General features: G+C 36.7%; 1 long non-coding RNA gene across 2 annotated transcripts; it reads left to right on the top strand.

Moving 5' to 3' along the window:
* Positions 1–232: 232 nt before the first annotated feature.
* On the top strand, positions 233–9,793 carry LOC112961167. Of its 2 annotated transcripts, XR_003251946.1 has the most exons (4): positions 233–2,828; positions 3,171–3,336; positions 4,798–5,030; positions 9,090–9,793. It is a non-coding gene; the product is annotated as an uncharacterized LOC112961167 (long non-coding RNA). The 2 variants fall into 2 exon arrangements; XR_003251945.1 differs by lacking the exon at positions 9,090–9,793 and having other exon boundaries at positions 4,798–7,987.
* The last annotated feature ends 9,046 nt before the right edge of the window (positions 9,794–18,839 follow it).

Here is an 18,839-nt window from a genome sequence, read left to right as displayed (position 1 = left end):
CCTCATCAGAAATCTCTGTTCTTTACTGTGCACTTCTTTAAACTTATGTTTTTCTTTAAGGGTCTGGAATGGTCTCTCTGTAGGAGGAGGTTCTGTTTATAAGCTAGTGAAAACTGCTGTAAACAAAAACTGTTGCCAAGATCACTTCTTTTTGGATATGTATATAGCCTGGTATGTGTGGAGCTTATTGATGTCACAGTGCTCTAACTACATGAAGTGTTGCTAACTTTTAATTTTACAGGACCTTTGAATTCTGAGACGCTCCTTCTCCAGACTTGTGTTGTGAGGAGTTTGCTAGGTGTAACTACCTGGAGCAAGAACCAGAACTAGGACCCCATCCCTTCCTGGAGGATGACTGCTCACAGGACCACCACTGCACTCGTCTTTGTGGTTTCTCAGTCTCTTTCTGTGATTCATGGCTGATCAGAGTTTTAACTTTGTAGAAGGATTAGGGAATTTCCCCATGGCCAGGCATAAGAGGAAGGAAATATGGGTTGCTTCTGTCCAGCTAAGTGGAACCTACAATTCCTGGCAATGAGCTATTACACGAAAGGCAGATAGTACAAACCTTCTCTGTCAGGCCTGATTTGAATGACAGTGGTTGTGCTCTGCTCTGCTTTGTACCATACCCAGGACTGTCAGTGCATACTGGGTGAAGACCTTCAAAGCCACTTAAGCTGTATGCAGCAAATAGTGCTAGAGCAAATAGTGCAACCCAGTGGGAAAGGATCTGTAAAGTGAAACAACTGACACTGAAGACGCAGTGTCTACCCTTTATGCATCTCATGGTCCTTTCACTTTGACTTACGTACCTTATTCTATTTAAATTGCACTAAGATACATCAGAGATTTTGTGGATTGACCCTTAAATAAGTATAATGCAAAATATTGTAACTGCACTGTAATTGAAACCCTCTTTTTCATATACATAGAATAAAATGTAACATTTCTTTGTGCTAGCAGCAGTATGCCTGAGCAAACACTTTGCTAGGTTACTTTAAAATCCGCCAGGCCTGCTCTAGTGCCAGTTCAGTTGCTGGGATGGGCCTGGCTGGGTAGACGTGACCACTGCATGCTACTTAGAGAGAGAGCTTCAGGTTATGGTCTCTGCACGGGAGCTAAAAACTAAGTTTATTGACAGACTTGAGTAAATAAAGGCTGGAACCAGAAAAAATCAAGATGCTTGTAGTTTAACTGAGCTAGCTATGAAATATTTGTGCTATAGGCAGGGTCAGAGTGTATGCACAAGCCATGTAAACAAGTAGCAAGTGCATGGTATCTGGAGTTAAGATTTGTATTTTATAAAAGGAGAGCTATAGATGCCAGCCTTTGGGATCAAACCGCTGAACACACAAATCCTGGGATGTTGCTGCCTTTGAAATTACCTGAATAAGGTGAAACCTGGGTGTAGAGGTTAAGTTTGTGGCTAAAGAAGTCAAAAGTTCCCAGCAACTGAGAAAGGCAGACTTTGAAAGGAAACTATCCCAGATGATCCCAAACCATCTCCTTCTAGGTTCCAATACGGAATATGCCCAGCCATATGCTTTGTTCTTAACATCTGTCATCATTCATGTGTCTAATGAAGCCCTCTACTTCCAGCTCTCCCATTATACATCCTTTTCTATTACCAAATTTTGATTGGAATATTTTAGTTGCTATGGAACATCTACTTCTGAAAGATATTTTCCAGATCCATGGCTCAGCTGTAAATTTATTTATCATTAGTTTTATCAGGCATTTTTGTCAATATTTTTGATGATTTTCGGGTGCAGAGCAGAAAGTTACTGTGGGCAAAAAAACCACAATTTTCTTTATTTAAAAAAAAATCTTTGATATTTAATTAAATGTCTCTTTTAGTTAAATGACTTGATGTCTACACTCACAAGTCATTTTATTCATCTTTAGTTCAGTCAGAGGAATCAAAACCTCTTTCCTGGACCTTGATATTCATTTAAATACATACATATCAACCTTACAGATTACTATGGCTACTAATTTCTGCTGCATCATTTCTAAAGAATGTCCGTCTTGTAGTATCACTGGTGGAAGCATTATGAAATATTTCCTTCCCATTATATTTATAAGCAGAATGGGGTTCTCAGACTCCTGCTATTTCTTTTTTTTCTATACCACTGTATGAGACTTTTAAGTAGATTATGCTAAACCGTATTTCATCTTTCCAAGTGAAATGTTACATTTGCTCAGATGCTGCCATTCTGCACTTTGTGCATTCACTCATTCTGTGAACATTTCTCATGTTTTAGGAAGGTTACACTGTGGTGTGATATAGTTAGTACAGACATATTGAGTGCACTTAGGTAGTCTGATCTGCAGTCCCCAAGGCAGTAATAGCAGGATCATTCCTGAGGTTCTGTCACTTAACATAAATTTAATGACTTCATCTGGATTGGTGTTGCAGTGAGGGAGTTAAAAAAGGAGAAGCAAATCACAAGACTTATCAGGTTCTTTGTTGCATTTGCAAAGAACCATATGCTCTCCACCATATGTTAGTGTCACCTCTTTGCAAAGTTTTCCACAGCATAAGACCAATGTCATAGGAGACCTTTGAATAAAGTTCTGTCCATGATCTCTTCCTGTCTCCTTTTTATTTGACAAGTCACTGTTCCACCCACTTGGAGCTAATATGCAGCCCTCAATGTTTTAGGGATTTCTGGGTAAAAAGTTTAGGCATTTTAACTTGATGCTGTCATTCCCCTCTGTACAAGCAGGTGCTGTCAAAGAGCTGATGAAATGCATGTTGGAGCCTTGTTTGCCCAAATGTGCAGGGGAGGAAGGAGCTGCTGCTTTTATGGGATTTCTGTCCACAGGTAACAGTAACAGTGCTGGACACTACACCTGTGCTTTCCGGCTGTTGCTGGCCCTGGGCAATAGCATGACTGTAACATACTCTGAGCAATGTATTTTGCTTTCCCTGGAGCTTCACTTTTCTTCTTCTTTTCTCTTCTTTCTTTCCTTTTTTTTTTTTTTTTTTTAATTCCTGTGCTTGTGGCAACACGGGAACATCTTTCACAATCCATTTCCTATGAGATGTGCTTTGGGATCATGAGCTACTCATGCCTTAAGGATTTATGCTTATGCAGTTTAGAAGTGTGTCTACTGACATGATGATAGCTACAAATAAAACTGTTGCCAAAATGTATTTTTCTTAGGCTTGTGCTGCTGTACTAGCTCACTATAATCTACCCATGATTTTCTCTGACTAAACCTCAAGTCCCTCCAAAAATACGGAGCCTCATGACTGGTTCTGCCTCAATTATAGATGTCTCTCTCAAATGGGTGACAGAAGACAACTTGGTTTGATCATCTTTAAATGAGGTAACTTCAAATCTATTTCTAGGGCAGAGCTAGATTATTCAGCTCCAAAAAATTCTTTCTAAGCATGAATGTATGAAAAGTGTTTAAAAATGCTGCATTTTTAGAGGACTAGTTGCATAACAATTCATGGAAAGTTGTCCATATAGAGCTGGACATACCCGCTGTAATATATATAAGTAGAACTAAAGTTAGTTGTTTGTCCTTCCCTCTTCTTCATTCACATAGTAAACTGTAATGATCCATCAATAGGGTGCTGGGAAAGTGCTTTAGAAATGTAATCCCTCTAATTGTGCTGCCTTTGCTAACTCAGAAGTTGTCCCTAGGCCTGTAAAAAGTTGCAGAAGAATCTCATATTACCGACTGGTTAGATACTGAGGCAGCATGTAAAATTCAGACTTAGTAAGTTCAGTACATGGGATAAATCAACCGTACTAGGACATACCAAATGACAAGGGCAGCATTTAGTTTCACCACTTAGGAAGGAAACCTTGGAGTCATGATGGAGAGTTCTGTGAAAAGATCAGATTAATGTCCCATGTTGATTAAAACAGCAAAGAGAATGATAGGAGTCATTAGGAAACAGAGAGGGATCAAATCATATATATTATGCCACTGTTTAAAACATGAAAGGCCTACATCTCTCTGTTGCTTGCAGTTCTAGCCTCTGAAAGGTTACACTAGAACTTGAGATGGCTTAGGGAAAGCTGAAGAGAATTTTTAGAAGTGTGGGAGGGGGGTGTGAGGAAAACTAAATAAGCTGGTATTCTTCAGCTTGGAAAAGAGAAAACTGAGGGGGGGAATAATAGAAGTTATTGTCATGAGAGGTATAGAAGAGGAGGAATAAGAGATAAGAAGGAATGAGTTTCATTTTTTCCTCAGAAAATAGATAAAGGGAAAAACAGATATTATTAGGCAGTAAATTTAAATAAATTAAAAGCAGAACTTTTCCATATAACATAGTTAACGGTAGAACTCACCGGCTCAAGATATTATAGAAATAAAAAATTCTCATAATCTTTCCCTAATATCCACTGTGGCCAATTCTGCAAACATGATATGGGGCTAAAAAATAAATATCCTGACCTGGTATGGTGTTTCTATGTTCTTTTATTATGTTGCTCTGTAGAAGAGATCACAAAACGCAGATGCAGTCTGTGGGGAGTAGAGACTATGATTTCAACTATTAGGCATAATACAGGGAGAGTCTTGTACCACTCCTCTCATGTTTTTTGGAGTAACTGGACCCCAAATTACAGTAGATTCCTGTCTTGCTGGGGGTGKGGGGGGGAACAAAACAAAACAAAACAAATGAAAAAAACCTACTGTCAGGATGGGAGCATTCATGCAGGTACAAATGTTGCTTTTCCATGTGCTTTCAACCACTTGTCAAAAAACAAAGAGTAATAATCATGGGGCAGTTCTGATCATTGTCTTGCTCTTGCTTTACTTCACTGATTATAGCTGACCAAGAAATGAAATGGACTGGACTTGCAATCCTAGCAATGACAGCCCCCTAGGGGGATAAAAGAACTTGGAGTGAACCTAAATGAGGCAGAAGGCATGTGCAATGGGAGCTTGACAGCACGAGAGTGAGAGAACAAAAGCACATCAGTGGGTGAATCAATGCTGTCTTTAGAAATCTGCAGAGAAACATCATCCCTTCCTGCTGGGTCATAGCTTCAGTGTATTGCTGGGTATGCTAACAACTGTTTTCCTCATGTATTATTACTTGTGGTAATATTATTGAATATTGTTCCAGTATGCTACTTTTGCACTTTCCTTCTGCACCAGTGGATGTACTGTTTTACCTTTTTACTGCCACAAGTTCACAGTTTTTATTTTAATTCTCATTCTGAGCACAACAGCTGAATTGCTAATGTGCAGAAAAGCATTACCCAGTATTAATATGATTGCATTCATGCCATCCCCTACTGTCTTTCTGTCAGCCCTTATAAACTTAACTTATACTTATTTCAGACTGACCTTTTCTCTAATTGGACAGGAGAGCGTGGAGGAATATCCAGGTGGTAAAATAATGCCTAACTATGGTTAAAAAAAAAAAAAGAAGAAGAAGAAAAAAAAGGGTGACGAATGGCTGTAAGATATGTCATTTCTTGGAAGAGACATATAATCAAGACCCTCTCTTGCAGGAGCAGGGTTTTTGCTTTTGTGTCTATCCTAAATTCTATTTTAAAATATATCTATTACTCTATTGAACAGCTCTACTGAGGTGATACTTATTTTCTTTCTGTCTTTAATTATTGCCTAATGTAAGTCTGGGCTGATTTAAAAGCTGTCTGCTTCAGCAGTACTGATGGTTGCATTCCTTTATGAAGATGGGAATTGCTGGACTASATCAGGGTTAGTAGGGTTGCTTTCACTCCCAGCTATGGTCTGTATCAAACACTGCAGAGGAACATCCCAGAATTCCCTGTGTGCACCTGTAAAGTGGTCTTCATTCTAATCCCTGTTACTTAGGGATTTGTTTAAAACTTGAAATGTGAGGGTTTATGTTCTGCCCTCCCATTTTTAAAAAAAAAAAACATAACAAATTGATTTTTGTCTATGAAGCCTCGTTGGCTCTGCCTCATGGTCTATTCAAATGCACAGCTGTGTCTGTCCTAAGCTTTGTGCAGATCAATAGAGTTCAGCACGAGGGCACATTGCCCATTCGTACAGCTAACGGTGCAGGATGGCAGCCACTGCTTCGAATCGATGATTTTTGAGGGAGATGCAGTTCATGCTGGATGTGCCCCTGCTGAAAGTGTTTTGACTCCCCGCTTAGGAATTCTTCTTCCAGTGCCTGTTGTCATTGCTATTGCAATGGTGCTTTCTCCCTCATGCTCTTTATAAAGTTGAGGGACCATAGTATTTGACTGGATCTTACAGTGGACTGAGCAAATAAGTCACTCTTGTGCTGAGGAAAAGGTGATTGTCCCTCTCCAACCCTGGAGAGAACTCAGGATGRCTAACACCATAAAGTAACAGTAAAATGATGGGATGTGACTACTAGGCAGTTTGCTTATATGTGGCTTGCAGCTGCTCGTACAGAAGAGGAACATACAGTTGCTGCTGCAAGCAGCCTGGGACAGCTTTATGCTCCTTTAAGGCGTGTAAAGATGGAGGCCAGCAGTGGAAGTTGACTTCTCCTTGAATCTTTATATTAATTAAAATATTGTGTTCATTGATTTATGCATCTGTGTAAAATTTGGATGGCACTTGTAAGAGCAGAGCTGTAGTATGTGTGTTCTAGCATTGTGGCCCATTAGTCGGAGAAAAATGCAAGCAGGCAAATCACGTAATCTCTTGTTTCTTGCTTGCTCATATCCTTTTCCAACATTCAGAAAAAGGAGTATAGTATTATGTTAAAACAGTTACTGGAGTCTGTGGTCTGTTTAATTAATGCCACTTTCTTTGTCAGTACTTCTAAAGCAAAAAAATAAAAAAACCTTGAAGTGATATATGGAGTCTCAGCAACTTTCTAAAAGGATCTCCTACCAAACCATGGCTAGAGAGCAAGCAGCAGGATCTGTGTTCTGAGAACAGAGGGTGTAATGCAAACCTACAGCACATAGGCATAACACAGGTACAAAGAGATCAGCATGTCACCTTGAGCTACTCAGCTCTTGTAAAGACTGCCTGCAAACTTTTTGCATGGGTTTACAGAGTATATTTTGCTCTTGTGTTGACTGAAAACAAACTTCAAAACTTTATCTGTAATGAATCTTGTATCTTTCATTGTCAGCATCAGTTACCAAAGGAGCAACCTGCACATTGTATAATCTGCTATTACTCTGAATAACTAAGATCAGTCAGGAAATGGTTAAAATCATATATCAAAACCTGGTATGGAAAAAGAATTGAACATGATGTTTTCACTCAATGTATAGTTTCACTCAGTATATATATCTGTCAACCAAAGGTCTTTGGCTGAAATAACTCATACATCATTCCTCATGAGATACAGCAAATATCAAGACAATCTAAGTATGTGCTTAAATTTTAGAGGCTATACAATAGCTATTCAGTTTAAGTATAGCAGAAATGTTGCTATAACAGTCTAAATCTGGCTGCAAATTYGCAAGCATCTCTCCCTGACATGGTTAAATGAGTATCAGAGGCTCAAACTTTTTAAATGTCAGTGTCTTCACAATCTTTGTCTACCATATCTAAAGCAGGGGTGTTAAAAGAAAATAAGCAAGAGATGTTCAGGAAGGAACATTTGGTAAAGACAGGAAATAGATGCTATATATATATTTTTTGGGGGGACGGGGGACGGGGGACTATGTATTTTTCATTGTTATAAGTATAAATGCTGTTTTGGAGCTTTATGCTGGAACTTGCTTCACCAGAGACAATTCTCACTTGTTTCAAATAGTAGCATACATTACAGTCACCTTTCTTCTTTATACTGGCATAAACTGCAGCATTCTTCTGAGACACAATAACGTAGCAGAATCTGGGGCACTTGTAATTTTCTTGTCTGTTGAAATGCCTGCGTTTACTCAAGTCTGACATAATAAAAATGTTAATTAAAAAAAAAAGAGTTCTTGCCTGGAATGACTTCTGTGCAAGTACACAATAAGAGGCTGTTTGATAACCTTGCTTCTATTTGGAACAAAAGCAAAATAAAGTCAGATCTGTATAATGAGATGCTTTAATTTTTTTTTATTCCTGCTGATATTTGGTTGTTTTTTCACAGTTTTAAGTAAATGTTATAGACATACAAATAGGTAATACTGGTCAGATTCTTGGATTTATGTTCAGTGCACTCTCCATTAGATCAGCTAGGGTGAAAATCAGGGCAGAATACGGACCTGTCTAGCCAAATTTAAATGTTGTCTATGCTTATGTGCTTGGAAAGATGGAAAAAGATGGAGGTGAAACAAAAAAAATTGATTCTTTTCACAAGCAGGGAAGTAGGATTGCCTTCTGAGTAGAAGGATAAGGGGTTCAGACCAGTTCTAGTATGCTACCTAGAAAAGTTCTCAGCAGATTGCTATGTAATCATGGTAAGTAGGAATATAGTGTAATATCCTCCAAAGCAATTATTACTGGTCGACTTACAATGCTAACAGCAGAAAATTTCTACCTGTAGCTCAGACCTGAATTACAAGTTAAGTCTTTCATTGGCATCACATTCATTTAGAAAGATCATGAGGAACATTGAATTAGAAATTAGAACAAGAGGTTTTATTCTTGTTCCTCTACCTTTTCAATTATAGGAACGATTTATGATTCATTTAATGTTACCCTTATTTGATTAGACTGCAGCCTCTTTTGACCTAACCATATTTCAGGACTCTAGTTAGAATGTTGAATATTAATGTATGTGCCAGGTGCAATTTGAGATTTCTCTAAACATTTGTCATGTTTCCTTTCCATCTAGGGTCAAGATGAAATAGCCATTACATAAAAAATATTTTTATACTGTTTAAAATGGTATTTCTTTAGGTACAAGGTGACCCATTGATTTAAACATGATAGAAAAAGATAACTCTCTGCCTCTGGGTACGTTAAACAGGCAAAGAATAAATTTAAAATAACAAGACTATTTGTATTAAAGTTAAAATAACTTAGAGTAAAACATTTATAAAATTCTGTTGAAACTTGACTACTGTTTAAAATTTGTTTTTATATTCAAACTTCTGTGCTACAAAATGTGTGCACTTTTCCAACTCTATCATCAATTAAAATCACCTTTCCCTACAAACTTTGTCATGGTAATTTGGTTTTTTTCTCCTGATTTCTAGGCGCTTTAAAAGAAGAAAGCAAAGAAAACACATAACTTTAGCCTGACTCTAGCACTGGGAAAAGTCCTTGAATTAATGACAGAGGCTCTTGACTGGAATCAGTTGATCATGGCTTTCCATAAGCACAGTTAATAGACAAGATAATTAAAGAACAAAGAGAAAAATTATGGTGAGAGAAATTATAATCCAAGATAACGAGAGAGAGAAGCCTTAACTAGGCTTCCATGTAAATGAGCCATTTTTAAAGATAAGCTCCTGCCCATTACCTTCAAATACCTATTCCTAAGCATTTTAAGTCTTCAAAGTACTTGCTTATTTCTGCAATTTTTTTAGCTTCACTGTCTCAGTCTCTCTTTTTCCTTCCCTGTATTAGAAGTATGCCCGGTGAAATATGAATCATTGAAATAAATAAATTATGCATGAAGCACAAAGAGTTTACATGTCAATGCTTTGGGCGTCATTTATTTCAACACTTTATGCTCAGTGTCAAAATAGTTTGGGGAAAAGGGATCCACAGTACAGACTTGTTTGTAATAAATGTATCCCTAACCAAGAGATGACACTGTGTTTATCCTAGCTGTCGTCAGTGTTATGGATTATTGTACCTCTAAAAAAATTATGAACTGTTGAATAAAACATAACATGTAACAGCTCAAAACAATGTTACTAATTATTAACTTAAAACTTAGTGCTAAAGCAAACTTATGTTGCCTCCTTCCTTCTTTCTCTCTCTTCAGATACAGTTAAAATGAAGTAGAATTGTTCGCAGTTTTTTGGTTTTGGGGTTTTTTTTTGGAGGATTTTCTTCAAGTATCATAGCTTTAGAAGGATGTCAGTGTAAGGCAAATTCTTTTCAACACCGAGCACTCACGGGAGCACGTCTACAGAAGTAATAGTCACAATTCCACGGACATTAATAGGGCAATTTCCCCCCTGGCAATTCTCCCTTTCTTTTCCATGTTCCTTATGGGGTGGACCTTTGTTATTTATCTGTTCTTTTCTTCACAATTAGCAACTCATTTCTCTGGACTGATTCACTGAAATAAATGTGATCTCAAATGGAGAGCCTCATTCTGTTTTTAATTCAGCTAGAARAAGAGTATTTGATGTATTTGAATCTCTTTATTGTATTTTCTGTATTGAGTATGGTCATGATTCTTCAGTATATAAATTTAATATGAGAGACTATTTTTTATAACTGTGAAAATACACTGGCAGAAGATGCAGTCTGAAAGTGCTTCATAATATATAAACAACTAATAAGAGTCTAATGAGGGCTCCACTGTACTGACACACAGCACAGCCAGGAACCACTGATTCACTTTTCATTAGAAAAAAAACACTCAAGACAGTTTTGATTTTATCAGACAAAAGCTGTTATTTTTGGTGGATTATCTCCTTTACTCTTTTAATATTGGTATTAAATATAAAGACAGGTTTTGTGTTTAATTATCAATGAGCTGTGAGATAAAAGCTAGAAGGGTACCTTTTTAACTGTATTCAAGATTGGAGCTAAACCAGCTCTCACCTCTTTTTCCAGATGTTCTGCAGCTTCATTATAATTCTTAGGGTCTTTCAGTTTATGACACAAAATCTGCGCCTGTCATAGGCAAAAATAATTTTATGCTGCAATGTTATGTTTTGTTTTGTTTTGCTTTCCAGTGGCTGTACCTGTTTTTGTCTGATGTACTCATTTGAGAGTACAAAGGGATGCATGTTCCTGTTTGTATTCTGAAGTTTTGTTTCGGTCAAGTTTATAACTATAATGGTTGATACCTCTGGAGGAGCTGACAATCATGAAACTTTACTCCAAGTACCTTGTAATTTCTATAATGCAGGGATTTTTCAAAAGCATTGTTAAAATAATGTAGCTTACCCAAGGCAAAAGTAAGCAATACAATAAATAATATATGGATGATCCGTCATACAAACGAAATAGCAACTGAAGCTGAAGAACAGATTATGATTCTATAGATTCTACAGATTATGATTTCAGTTGTTAAGAACAACTCTGATGGACTTACAACTTCATTCCAGGAATGCTTCAATGAAAGCATAAAGAACGGTTTATTTGAAAGTATTGGACAACTCCAAAACTCTGATATGTAACCGTGCCATGCAGGTCCTGGGAGTATCTGGCATCTGCTGTCCATATTGTAGATGACCTGAACTGCAAATAAGTTTGGATTGCCTAAGAATTCCTTCTGGCCAGTGATTTAAACCGCTTCTTAGAAGTATGCTAAATCACCTTGTCTTTCTGATGTTGGATATGTGATATTGCTACAAAAGCAGATGTGGTGAATGGAAGTGACACAAAATTTTGGCTCTGTCTGCACAGAGGACAGGTGTGCTCCTGAGTATGCTCTAAATTACAGGGAACCCCTAAGCCCATCTCATGTGCTGAGCTGCCTCAGAGGTAATTGCATGAATCAGAGATACAACATTCAGGAATAGAAGTACACTTTTCTGTAATGTAGGCCTTTACACTTGGGAAAACCACATGCAAAGCTTTTTCTTATCATAATGATAACTTTTTACTTCATTTCCTCATTTCTCTTCCATGTGTAAAGCAGCAATGCATCATATGCTTCATTATCATTCACAGTCCTTCTGTGATTGCACATTTTCAAATGCACAGATTGTGCATTTTGTCTGCTATGAAGTTCACCAGTGTGTCTCTCAGGGACAATATCTCTGTTTTCTCAAAACTGAGAATTGAAGAACAATCTAAGTTGACTGTGTCGTTTGACACAACAGTGGCTGCAGTACTGTATATGAAATGAGATATCTATATTTCTTACAAAGCAGGATTACTTTTTGTTTGCTTTTTCCCCTCTACCTGTATCTTATTTGAGCATCTCTAGCTTTGTGATGCTCCTCTTAAAAAAAAGAACTGGATTTTATTGTTCCTTAATACTGGAATTTGAACTCTACAGAAGCCAGAGATTTACTCACCACAAAATATGCAGCAGAGAAAAAGAGAAACAGTACTACAGTTCCATGCAATCTGGTGTAGACACTCTTCAAGCCATGTTTCCTTTTCTGTAGTGYGAAATAATGTCATGACACTCTGGACTGCAATGTATAAATATGCTTCCCACGTGAAATGGAAATTGTCAGTACCAGAGAACCAAGAATCCAAGCAAGAGTTTTTAATGAAATGTAAAACAACTACTCTCTATTCAATATCTTCTTCTAAATATGGCTTAAACTCTCAGAAAGCTATTCATATAACCCAAACTGAAGTACCGACATTAAGAAAGTGATAGAAAGTTAAGCAGGTCTTATAAACCTAGATTTTGTCTAGTGTGCCTTATATGCAAATTACTTACCATACATATGAGAAAATTCCTGACAAAAATCTCTCATGCTGCTGAGTTTCTGTATTGTCAGTTTACTGACTTGTAATCTCTCTACTCCTTTTCAAAGCAGTTTTATGTGGGAAAAAAAAAGTTTCTCTGGGATTTCTGGAATATTTCATATTGATCAGCCTTCAGTCATCCATTCAATGAATCGAAATAAAGAGGGACTGCAACTGTGGAAACTTGTCCATGTTTGAAAAATATGAAAAAGAAGTTTTCTCACCTTCCAGTCATGAAATTTTGATGACCCCAAAAGGATCAATACTACCTCTACGGTACTGGCTTATTTTGAAAGGCTGCAGTTTTTTGAATGGTCTCTTTCAGACAGAAAAAGCAAATCAACTGACCAAATACTACATTTAGTGTTTCCTCTGCTGCAGAGGTTAGGTGAGATGGATTGAAAGGTGGAAAATTGGCTCCAGAAATAGGGAGAGGCATTTCCTGATTTGACTGGCTTAACACAGGGCCAATATCATATCAAGTCTCCTTTTCTCCCCACAGATATCTAAAAACTGTCAAATGTTTGGTGTTTATTTTGGGGTCAGAAGATAAACACCCACAGCTTGGAGTGAAAGTTTACTGCATTTTCTTTTTATTATTGCAAGATGATGATAAGAAGTTTTGTAATCCTTCAGTAAAGGCAAGCACAACAACAGTGAAAGACGGAAAAGTGCTCGAAGCGCTAGTTTAGGGAAAAAAAAAATAAAGAACCACACACACAAACATATAAACATCAGGGAATAGAACAAATAGTCCTGCGATAACAGGGAAAATGATATAATAGGTTTCTGTGGAGTAGAAAAATCTTTTCAAGATATTTAGAATTCAGTAATGTATATATATTAACTGGACCTACTGACATATAAAATATACATAAATACTTATGGGGAACACACTAAAAATATTTTAACTCTTACATCATAATTTTAATTATCTTACAAAATTTTTTTAAAAATTAGGTTAAGTCAGTGCAGGTAAAAAAGATCATTTGAAAAAGATAGGCTCTACAGAACCATTTAACTTCAGTTGATACTGAAATTGCTTGGAAGTTTTGCTTACTGACTCTTTTTATTATAAACGGAACATCTGATTTAGTCTGTCCTTATTCTAATAGTTCAAGCCAAACAGAATCTGTAAAGAGCAGTGAAATATGCTCTGTGTAAATGAATGAGTCTGGCAACACCCCCTGTTCAGATAATAGTCATATTAATTATTGAGACAGCGCAAACCTTTTGTTTTCAGCAATTTATAATTTTGCAAGGTGTAGGCAGCATGCACTGAAATGTTGCATTGCAGGTGTTTATCTTTGCTCTGCTTACATCCATGTTGGAAAGCTTCAGCTGAAACTGTTCTGTTTCCAAGAATGACTCTATGAAAAAAAAAAAAAATAGAAATATTCTTTTGAGCCTTTTCTTATTTCCTACTTCTCTCCATACTGCAGCCCACCCCTTGATTCTATATTCCTTCCTGAAATCATTGCTCCTCTACCTCCTTGCTCCTTATGGTAATGACATTCACCAACATCCATGCCCATTACCTCCTCTGTGATACCTCCACGTTTTTGCCTGCTCCCCTCCTCCTTCTCCCCCCGATATTATTCCAAAATTGAGAACGACTAAGCATTTCAGCCAAAGCTCTGAGACTCACCAGTGCACCAGCTGAACCCATTTACCTGGAGGGGTGTGTGCCAGCACACACCATGCACTTGCTGATGGGCAGGAGGCCAACTCAAACAGCCCCATGGCTCCTGGGCATGGTGACCTGACATCCATGCACCAGCTTTCCAGGTAGGAGGCACATGCTTCCTACCTAGAAGACCCACCAGGAGATGTCCTGCTTCTGATGGCTCAGCAGCCCTGCTTCCTCCCAGCATTAGCCCCAGCAAGCAGCTCAGGGTAAGACATGGACCAGTTCTGCCTCCTGGGCTGAGGTGGGTGTCTGCAGATGCATAGCCCCATGAATATGGGGCTGCCCCTGCTCATGGCATCCACAGGATTTGCATTATAATGGGTTCAAGACTTGCCTTGGCTCACCTGGACCTTTGCTTTAGCTCACTTAGCTGATAACCACCAGGCAACACTTATCTAATATGATCTAGCATTTGCTTAGCTTTGTACTATTGTGTGGTGTAATGCCTATTGCTATATACATTTCTGTCACTAATAGGTACCAATAGCAAGTAGCTATTCTGTGTGCAGTGAACTACCTATGGCCCTCAAATAAAATGTAGCATAGAGGAGTACAGTCCCAAGATGATAAAGGAGGCCCCAGAACTGTAAGCAGCTCAGCAATGGCCAGTTACTGATCATGACAGGGGTGCAACCTTGGGAGCTGGGCAAAAGCAATTTGGGGGATAACAGAGAAAACAAAGAACATATCCTTGATGTCAAGGACCATATAGAGATCTACTTAAAGCAGAGCGGGAACTCAGAAATCAGCTGTGGAAACAAGACTCTCACTGGTACATTCACGGCTTGCAGAAAATATGCTAAAAACATAGGAAAATGGCCAGCCAACCACTTAGATTTCAAATTGTTCAGCTGGGTGTTCTTTAACTTCTTTTTTAAAAAAATAGCATGATTTCTAAAGAGGATAAACTATGTGTGTTTAAATTAAATAAAATTTCATAACTTAATCTGTAAATGTGCTGATAAAAGAAGCTTGCAAAAATAAGAATATTATCTGGCTTAAGCAGAAAGTCTAAAAAATGTGGTTAAAAATTATAGATTTTGTCACAGTGGCAGAAATTGTTATTCCAGAGATGTCACAAGGATTAAGACTATTTGATAATATTGCACATTTTACTTAGAAAAAAAAGATTGATTTATACATGTTTCCATGTATGGTAAATTTTGCATAGTAGTTCTAATTTTCAAAAATTGATAGGGATGGTGTAAGTTAGTGATACTATTTGCATACTTTCGATAAGTGTCAATTATTCTTTCTATTTTAGCAATTTGCTTTTTAATTATTGGAGACTGTGATGATTCACACTAGTTGAGGATTTGCTTTTCTGTGTATTGATTGTAAACCAACTATTTGAAAAGAAAATAGATAAATAAGAGGAATGATTGACATTCCTATCAAATGTATGCAAATACTGTGGCTAATTTATTAGGATTGTCAAAAAGACTGACAAAACCTGACACAAGAGGCAAATATGGAAACTAAGTAGTCTAGGGCCCAGAGACAAAGTATTGGCATGGATATGAGACTAGCTAAGAGGCAACTACAAGAAGTTAGCTCAACAAAAGAGCATATGACACTCATTTTTAATAAATACAAGAGAATTACAGATGTAAATATGACTTTTGGTCAAATGGATTGTTTAGCTTATAAAAACAAATCTTAAATTTTCCACAGAATGCAGATACAGTTAGTTTCATACTGACATATTCACATATTTCCATTAAAAATGTTTGCTGTAAATTTTTGACAAGTCCATAAAGCAATGCATGTTGGAATAATAGAAGTTGTATACATACATTATTGGATTCTAAATCATTTTAAACTATCCCTATGAAGACAACAAAGAAAATTTCTCAGTATCTACAGAAAATCTGAAAAGTGAACAATGTGAAAACAAAATATGCAAGATAGTGACAATTTCATTACTTTAATCGGTGCCACATTGTTAAGTGAAAAGCTGCATGTAGTACTGAGAAAATCCAGAGGAGACTGAGTAATAACCATAGGGCAAAACTTTACCTAACTGATTTTATTAACACCAGGTGATAAGATCCTAAGGAAATAGACCTTTTCCCCTTTTTATAGAATATGTAATATCTTGTTGTATACTAATACTTTACCTCTAAACTGTACTTTCTCAGAATAGAAAGGTTCTGTTTAGGGAAAAAATAAATTTACTTTTAGATTGGTTAGGTAAGGATAAGTATTTGTGCTAGTATGAATTAGGAAATAAAATATTATATTAAAAGCACTTTTTCTTTTTGGTATATTGCTTTTAATTGTACTTTAACTTCACAAAACTTGGAGGACTTGTAAAAAGTTTAGTTTCTTGTAAGGTGGAATTTAATGATATCTGATAGATCCTTATTTAAATTCTTAAATAGAAGAGAAAGTCTTTGTGTCTCAGTTTTCATTTCTAATATGAAAGTATGAGTCTTCTGATTACAAAAGAATAAGTAGTAATGCAGATAAAATTTATTTCATACAAGAGTTTCTAGTTAAATGGAGTGTGCCTTCAGGGAAACAATTGTACATTGTTCATCGAAACAATCTGCCAATCTTGTCTTATTCAGTTGCTGAAATATTCTTTTGATATTTAAGTTCTTAATTAACACAATGCATTATGTTTTATAGGTCACAGTATTTCAGTTACCATATTTTAATCACAAAAGGGAAGCTCACTCTAGTATGCTCAGAGCTGTAAACTTTTCATCTGATAGTCTATTTGTAACTTTTAAATGCCCTCCCCTGTAGTGAATTGGAGTTTTCTGGTTTTACTTCAAATAAAATGCATTAGAATTCACAGGAAATGGATAGGAAGTTTCTAGACTTCCAAAATAGAATCTACAAAGGCTCTTAGCTTCTGATTAATTTTGCTGTGCTCCAAGAATTTTCTTGTAATTATTCAGTATATTATATTCATAGAAAGTACTTAAAATAAAAAGGGTAATCACAAGCAACCAGCCTCTGAAAATTAAGGTTACCAAAATTCCATTACAAATTCAAAGCAAAATATTAAAGTTTTTTTTTGTTGTTTCAAGGGCTTGGTTTCTTCGTGTTCTTCATTAGATATAATGTATTTGGTTCATTATCTGACCATCTTGTTCTTACATCTTAGACAAATGCTTTTTGCTAGATAAATAGAGCTAAACAGAGCTTTGACCTGATGTGCTAGACCCATTCTTACACTCAAACTCCTATTATGTATTTGTTGTGAAAAGATTGTATTTGTCTGCAAATATCTAAGTTTCAAGAATTACTCTCCAAAATGTTTATCATTAAGGAACCATATTTGGTTGTTGGTTTATACAACTAGACAATATATCAGAAGGTTTTGGTTTTGCAGAAGTCTAACCATTTCCTTAAGATTATTAGCTGATGTTCAGATCTTTCACACTAGAGGAAGGAGAAATGTGATGACAGAATAAGAAATGTGCTCCAAAACTGGGTTTTGTAAATATGAATTAAGGCTGACATACATGACAGTTGCTTCCAGTTTAGATACTACAAGACAAGGAAATGACTTGAAAAGAATTGTTTACATGGTTCTTAAGAACAAATCTCAAAGTATAGAATGAAAATTCCTTCTCAAAATGTTTTACAAATCACTCATAGATCTGGACTTGTGCATTTGAAATGAGGCAACAGATGGTTAAACTAAGTCTTGGCTTTGTTATTGTAATTAGGCAAAGAAAACTGTCACACTATATCAAACCCGTTGTCCAATTACTCTGGCATTATGTTTAATATTGGCTAAATATTATCAGGTGCTTCATGGAAAGGTGTAAGTAATTTACTGTAGATAAATATGAAATTATCTCCCCTTTATATTCAATCTTTTTCTGATCTCCAGATCTAAGAAGCATTTAGTTATCACATTCAGAGAATTTGCTATTGAAATTCTTTTGAGTAGAAGACATTTGAGCAGAATTACATTTGTAATTGTTCTAATTGTACAAAGTAACTCTGCATTCTGGGTAGTCCTGCAATGATTGCTAGAGGCAAAAGCTGAATACTTTTTTTCCCGAGCCCTTGTTTGATGTTTCTGTGTGGCCAGAGCACTCCTCATTGCAGGCGGAAGGCCAAGGCTGTGAGCATATCTGGCCACAGCCCATGCCTGGTCATACTGCTTTTTTTGTTGTTGTTGTTTTTGGGTTTTTTTTTTTAATTTTTATTTTAGTCTTTCAGTTATAGAAGTTATTTCCTTCTCCTCAATGGTTTGTAATATGAAATGAGTTCCAAGAGTAAAAGAATTTCTAAAGAGTTATAAGCTAGATCTTCACCTCTGCCCTTTTCTTTCATCCCTTCCAAAATTTAAGGACAAAACATCATAGCTGTATGCAACGAGTAGATTGTCTTTCAGCTCATTTCTTCCAGAATAAATTCTTTGGATTTCCTTGCAAGAGATACTCTAGGAAAGACATTGCTAGTTAGTGTTCAGACTTGAAGGGCTTGTTTGCTAGATTATAAAATGCCAAACAGAGTCAGTTCAAGACTTCCCAGGAGGGAGGCCAAATTGAAATTTTCTGCACAGAGAAGGCAAAAAAAAAATTATTCAGAGCAATTCAATTATGCAGCTATAGTATAGCAGATTTGGAGTCGGAGAGGAGGAGTGGAAGGGAATTGGGGATAGGTCAGTGAAATTTTAGAACAGGGCTGGATGGGAAACTTTCTGGGATGGTTCACTGCAATTTCAAGG

This window comes from Apteryx rowi, unplaced genomic scaffold (assembly GCF_003343035.1).
Source record: "Apteryx rowi isolate R43461 unplaced genomic scaffold, aptRow1 scaffold_1299, whole genome shotgun sequence".
Classification (NCBI taxonomy): domain Eukaryota; kingdom Metazoa; phylum Chordata; class Aves; order Apterygiformes; family Apterygidae; genus Apteryx; species Apteryx rowi.
This window is presented reverse-complemented; position numbering and strand designations above follow the sequence as displayed.